Consider the following 7,500-nt stretch of genomic DNA (forward strand, 5'->3'; position numbering starts at 1 on the left):
TTTTAAATACTTTTACCCGTCATTCTATTGATATAGCCCGCTAGGGGAGTGCCCCACTACGGCCCTCTCTCTGTCAGGGCCGTCCTTGGGTGCTTTTTACACACTTTAAGAAATCACGATGGATGCAGATTGCTATTAATCCTCCGTGCAACTGGTGATTGAAAACGTGCATCTGGTAACCCAAAATTTCAAATATGGTTCAAAATGAATTTAAAGGCACCCCTCTCATTGTTGCCCGCTATGGGAGCACCCCACTAAGGCCCTGTCTCGGTCGGGCCCGTCCTGAGTGCTTTATAGACACTTTAAGAAATCGCGATGGATGCAGATTGCTATTAATCCTCCGTGCAACTGGTGATTGAAAATGTGCAACTGGTGATTGAAAACGTGCACCTGGTCACCCAAAACACGGTTCTCTATGCGGTTAGCGGTGTTCCATCTATTCATGTCCGCTTATGGCGCACCCTACTACGGACCTTTAGCAATGGGGGCCGGCCCGAATTATTTATGGAAGGTCTGATGATGATTTTTTTTTTTTTTCACCATCTCTTTCTCTCTCTGCCGGGGCCGGCCAAGAGTGCTTTATGGACGGTTTAAAACATGACTATGGATGCAAATGCTCATTTTCCTCCGTGCACCTGGTGATTGAAAACGTGCATCTGGTAACCCAAAAATTATAAAAGGGTTTTAAATACTTTTACCCGTCATTCTATTGATATAGCCCGCTAGGGGAGTGCCCCACTACGGCCCTCTCTCTGTCAGGGCCGTCCTTGGGTGCTTTTTACACACTTTAAGAAATCACGATGGATGCAGATTGCTATTAATCCTCCGTGCAACTGGTGATTGAAAACGTGCATCTGGTAACCCAAAATTTCAAATATGGTTCAAAATGAATTTAAAGGCACCCCTCTCATTGTTGCCCGCTATGGGAGCACCCCACTAAGGCCCTGTCTCGGTCGGGCCCGTCCTGAGTGCTTTATAGACACTTTAAGAAATCGCGATGGATGCAGATTGCTATTAATCCTCCGTGCAACTGGTGATTGAAAATGTGCAACTGGTGATTGAAAACGTGCACCTGGTCACCCAAAACACGGTTCTCTATGCGGTTAGCGGTGTTCCATCTATTCATGTCCGCTTATGGCGCACCCTACTACGGACCTTTAGCAATGGGGGCCGGCCCGAATTATTTATGGAAGGTCTGATGATGATTTTTTTTTTTTTTCACCATCTCTTTCTCTCTCTGCCGGGGCCGGCCAAGAGTGCTTTATGGACGGTTTAAAACATGACTATGGATGCAAATGCTCATTTTCCTCCGTGCACCTGGTGATTGAAAACGTGCATCTGGTAACCCAAAAATTATAAAAGGGTTTTAAATACTTTTACCCGTCATTCTATTGATATAGCCCGCTAGGGGAGTGCCCCACTACGGCCCTCTCTCTGTCAGGGCCGTCCTTGGGTGCTTTTTACACACTTTAAGAAATCACGATGGATGCAGATTGCTATTAATCCTCCGTGCAACTGGTGATTGAAAACGTGCATCTGGTAACCCAAAATTTCAAATATGGTTCAAAATGAATTTAAAGGCACCCCTCTCATTGTTGCCCGCTATGGGAGCACCCCACTAAGGCCCTGTCTCGGTCGGGCCCGTCCTGAGTGCTTTATAGACACTTTAAGAAATCGCGATGGATGCAGATTGCTATTAATCCTCCGTGCAACTGGTGATTGAAAATGTGCAACTGGTGATTGAAAACGTGCACCTGGTCACCCAAAACACGGTTCTCTATGCGGTTAGCGGTGTTCCATCTATTCATGTCCGCTTATGGCGCACCCTACTACGGACCTTTAGCAATGGGGGCCGGCCCGAATTATTTATGGAAGGTCTGATGATGATTTTTTTTTTTTTTTCACCATCTCTTTCTCTCTCTGCCGGGGCCGGCCAAGAGTGCTTTATGGACGGTTTAAAACATGACTATGGATGCAAATGCTCATTTTCCTCCGTGCACCTGGTGATTGAAAACGTGCATCTGGTAACCCAAAAATTATAAAAGGGTTTTAAATACTTTTACCCGTCATTCTATTGATATAGCCCGCTAGGGGAGTGCCCCACTACGGCCCTCTCTCTGTCAGGGCCGTCCTTGGGTGCTTTTTACACACTTTAAGAAATCACGATGGATGCAGATTGCTATTAATCCTCCGTGCAACTGGTGATTGAAAACGTGCATCTGGTAACCCAAAATTTCAAATATGGTTCAAAATGAATTTAAAGGCACCCCTCTCATTGTTGCCCGCTATGGGAGCACCCCACTAAGGCCCTGTCTCGGTCGGGCCCGTCCTGAGTGCTTTATAGACACTTTAAGAAATCGCGATGGATGCAGATTGCTATTAATCCTCCGTGCAACTGGTGATTGAAAATGTGCAACTGGTGATTGAAAACGTGCACCTGGTCACCCAAAACACGGTTCTCTATGCGGTTAGCGGTGTTCCATCTATTCATGTCCGCTTATGGCGCACCCTACTACGGACCTTTAGCAATGGGGGCCGGCCCGAATTATTTATGGAAGGTCTGATGATGATTTTTTTTTTTTTTCACCATCTCTTTCTCTCTCTGCCGGGGCCGGCCAAGAGTGCTTTATGGACGGTTTAAAACATGACTATGGATGCAAATGCTCATTTTCCTCCGTGCACCTGGTGATTGAAAACGTGCATCTGGTAACCCAAAAATTATAAAAGGGTTTTAAATACTTTTACCCGTCATTCTATTGATATAGCCCGCTAGGGGAGTGCCCCACTACGGCCCTCTCTCTGTCAGGGCCGTCCTTGGGTGCTTTTTACACACTTTAAGAAATCACGATGGATGCAGATTGCTATTAATCCTCCGTGCAACTGGTGATTGAAAACGTGCATCTGGTAACCCAAAATTTCAAATATGGTTCAAAATGAATTTAAAGGCACCCCTCTCATTGTTGCCCGCTATGGGAGCACCCCACTAAGGCCCTGTCTCGGTCGGGCCCGTCCTGAGTGCTTTATAGACACTTTAAGAAATCGCGATGGATGCAGATTGCTATTAATCCTCCGTGCAACTGGTGATTGAAAATGTGCAACTGGTGATTGAAAACGTGCACCTGGTCACCCAAAACACGGTTCTCTATGCGGTTAGCGGTGTTCCATCTATTCATGTCCGCTTATGGCGCACCCTACTACGGACCTTTAGCAATGGGGGCCGGCCCGAATTATTTATGGAAGGTCTGATGATGATTTTTTTTTTTTTTCACCATCTCTTTCTCTCTCTGCCGGGGCCGGCCAAGAGTGCTTTATGGACGGTTTAAAACATGACTATGGATGCAAATGCTCATTTTCCTCCGTGCACCTGGTGATTGAAAACGTGCATCTGGTAACCCAAAAATTATAAAAGGGTTTTAAATACTTTTACCCGTCATTCTATTGATATAGCCCGCTAGGGGAGTGCCCCACTACGGCCCTCTCTCTGTCAGGGCCGTCCTTGGGTGCTTTTTACACACTTTAAGAAATCACGATGGATGCAGATTGCTATTAATCCTCCGTGCAACTGGTGATTGAAAACGTGCATCTGGTAACCCAAAATTTCAAATATGGTTCAAAATGAATTTAAAGGCACCCCTCTCATTGTTGCCCGCTATGGGAGCACCCCACTAAGGCCCTGTCTCGGTCGGGCCCGTCCTGAGTGCTTTATAGACACTTTAAGAAATCGCGATGGATGCAGATTGCTATTAATCCTCCGTGCAACTGGTGATTGAAAATGTGCAACTGGTGATTGAAAACGTGCACCTGGTCACCCAAAACACGGTTCTCTATGCGGTTAGCGGTGTTCCATCTATTCATGTCCGCTTATGGCGCACCCTACTACGGACCTTTAGCAATGGGGGCCGGCCCGAATTATTTATGGAAGGTCTGATGATGATTTTTTTTTTTTTTCACCATCTCTTTCTCTCTCTGCCGGGGCCGGCCAAGAGTGCTTTATGGACGGTTTAAAACATGACTATGGATGCAAATGCTCATTTTCCTCCGTGCACCTGGTGATTGAAAACGTGCATCTGGTAACCCAAAAATTATAAAAGGGTTTTAAATACTTTTACCCGTCATTCTATTGATATAGCCCGCTAGGGGAGTGCCCCACTACGGCCCTCTCTCTGTCAGGGCCGTCCTTGGGTGCTTTTTACACACTTTAAGAAATCACGATGGATGCAGATTGCTATTAATCCTCCGTGCAACTGGTGATTGAAAACGTGCATCTGGTAACCCAAAATTTCAAATATGGTTCAAAATGAATTTAAAGGCACCCCTCTCATTGTTGCCCGCTATGGGAGCACCCCACTAAGGCCCTGTCTCGGTCGGGCCCGTCCTGAGTGCTTTATAGACACTTTAAGAAATCGCGATGGATGCAGATTGCTATTAATCCTCCGTGCAACTGGTGATTGAAAATGTGCAACTGGTGATTGAAAACGTGCACCTGGTCACCCAAAACACGGTTCTCTATGCGGTTAGCGGTGTTCCATCTATTCATGTCCGCTTATGGCGCACCCTACTACGGACCTTTAGCAATGGGGGCCGGCCCGAATTATTTATGGAAGGTCTGATGATGATTTTTTTTTTTTTTCACCATCTCTTTCTCTCTCTGCCGGGGCCGGCCAAGAGTGCTTTATGGACGGTTTAAAACATGACTATGGATGCAAATGCTCATTTTCCTCCGTGCACCTGGTGATTGAAAACGTGCATCTGGTAACCCAAAAATTATAAAAGGGTTTTAAATACTTTTACCCGTCATTCTATTGATATAGCCCGCTAGGGGAGTGCCCCACTACGGCCCTCTCTCTGTCAGGGCCGTCCTTGGGTGCTTTTTACACACTTTAAGAAATCACGATGGATGCAGATTGCTATTAATCCTCCGTGCAACTGGTGATTGAAAACGTGCATCTGGTAACCCAAAATTTCAAATATGGTTCAAAATGAATTTAAAGGCACCCCTCTCATTGTTGCCCGCTATGGGAGCACCCCACTAAGGCCCTGTCTCGGTCGGGCCCGTCCTGAGTGCTTTATAGACACTTTAAGAAATCGCGATGGATGCAGATTGCTATTAATCCTCCGTGCAACTGGTGATTGAAAATGTGCAACTGGTGATTGAAAACGTGCACCTGGTCACCCAAAACACGGTTCTCTATGCGGTTAGCGGTGTTCCATCTATTCATGTCCGCTTATGGCGCACCCTACTACGGACCTTTAGCAATGGGGGCCGGCCCGAATTATTTATGGAAGGTCTGATGATGATTTTTTTTTTTTTTTCACCATCTCTTTCTCTCTCTGCCGGGGCCGGCCAAGAGTGCTTTATGGACGGTTTAAAACATGACTATGGATGCAAATGCTCATTTTCCTCCGTGCACCTGGTGATTGAAAACGTGCATCTGGTAACCCAAAAATTATAAAAGGGTTTTAAATACTTTTACCCGTCATTCTATTGATATAGCCCGCTAGGGGAGTGCCCCACTACGGCCCTCTCTCTGTCAGGGCCGTCCTTGGGTGCTTTTTACACACTTTAAGAAATCACGATGGATGCAGATTGCTATTAATCCTCCGTGCAACTGGTGATTGAAAACGTGCATCTGGTAACCCAAAATTTCAAATATGGTTCAAAATGAATTTAAAGGCACCCCTCTCATTGTTGCCCGCTATGGGAGCACCCCACTAAGGCCCTGTCTCGGTCGGGCCCGTCCTGAGTGCTTTATAGACACTTTAAGAAATCGCGATGGATGCAGATTGCTATTAATCCTCCGTGCAACTGGTGATTGAAAATGTGCAACTGGTGATTGAAAACGTGCACCTGGTCACCCAAAACACGGTTCTCTATGCGGTTAGCGGTGTTCCATCTATTCATGTCCGCTTATGGCGCACCCTACTACGGACCTTTAGCAATGGGGGCCGGCCCGAATTATTTATGGAAGGTCTGATGATGATTTTTTTTTTTTTTCACCATCTCTTTCTCTCTCTGCCGGGGCCGGCCAAGAGTGCTTTATGGACGGTTTAAAACATGACTATGGATGCAAATGCTCATTTTCCTCCGTGCACCTGGTGATTGAAAACGTGCATCTGGTAACCCAAAAATTATAAAAGGGTTTTAAATACTTTTACCCGTCATTCTATTGATATAGCCCGCTAGGGGAGTGCCCCACTACGGCCCTCTCTCTGTCAGGGCCGTCCTTGGGTGCTTTTTACACACTTTAAGAAATCACGATGGATGCAGATTGCTATTAATCCTCCGTGCAACTGGTGATTGAAAACGTGCATCTGGTAACCCAAAAATTATAAAACGGTTTTAAATACTTTTACCGGTCATTCTATTGATATAGCCCGCTATGGGAGCACCCCACTAAGGCCCTGTCTCGGTCGGGGCCGTCCTTCAGTGCTTTATATACAGTTTCATATATTACGATGGATGCAGATTGTGATTGTTTTCCAAAAGACCCGTGTGCATCTGGTAACCCAAAAATTATAAAACTGTTTTAAATCATTTTACCGGTCATTCTATTGATATAGCCCGCTAGGGGAGTACCCTACTACGGCCCTCTCTCGGTCAGGCCCGTCCTTAGGTGCTTTATATACAGTTTAAGATATTACGATGGATGCAGATTGTGATTGTTTTCCAAAAGACCCGTGTGCATCTGGTAACCCAAAAATTAAAATATGGTTCAAAACCCGGGTAACACCACTCTATTTACGGACATGACAGTAGAGCTTACCCCCTGGAGCTATTGACCTCCAGGCTTGTAGGCCCTTACTCACCACCCGGGTATCACCCCTCTATTTCGGGGATGATACCAGCAGGGGACCCCCCCCACCTCCACAACCTCGCATACCAGGTGAACCAGGGCACCCACACTTAAGCACCCCTCCTCGGACATTAAAGCAGATAACCGCGCTGTTATGAACCGCGTGCACCTGGTCACCCAAATGGAACTTGTGCACCTGGTCACCCAAAAGGACCGGCGTGCACCTGGTCACCCAAAGGCCGGCGTGCACCTGGTCACCCAAAAGGACCATGTGCACCTGGTCACCCAAAGGCCGGCGTGCACCTGGTCACCCAAAAGGACCGTGTGCACCTGGTCACCCAAAGGCCGGCGTGCACCTGGTCACCCAAAGGACCATGTGCACCTGGTCACCCAAAAGGACCATGTGCACCTGGTCACCCAAAGGCCGGCGTGCACCTGGTCACCCAAAAGGACCATGTGCACCTGGTCACCCAAAGGCCGGCGTGCACCTGGTCACCCAAAGGACCATGTGCACCTGGTCACCCAAAAGGACCATGTGCACCTGGTCACCCAAAGGCCGGCGTGCACCTGGTCACCCAAAGGACCATGTGCACCTGGTCACCCAAAGGCCGGCGTGCACCTGGTCACCCAAAGGACCATGTGCACCTGGTCACCCAAAGGCCGGCGTGCACCTGGTCACCCAAAGGACCATGTGCACCTGGTCACC

This window comes from Oncorhynchus mykiss, unplaced genomic scaffold (genome assembly GCF_013265735.2).
Source record: "Oncorhynchus mykiss isolate Arlee unplaced genomic scaffold, USDA_OmykA_1.1 un_scaffold_699, whole genome shotgun sequence".
NCBI classification, from domain to species: Eukaryota; Metazoa; Chordata; class Actinopteri; order Salmoniformes; family Salmonidae; genus Oncorhynchus; species Oncorhynchus mykiss.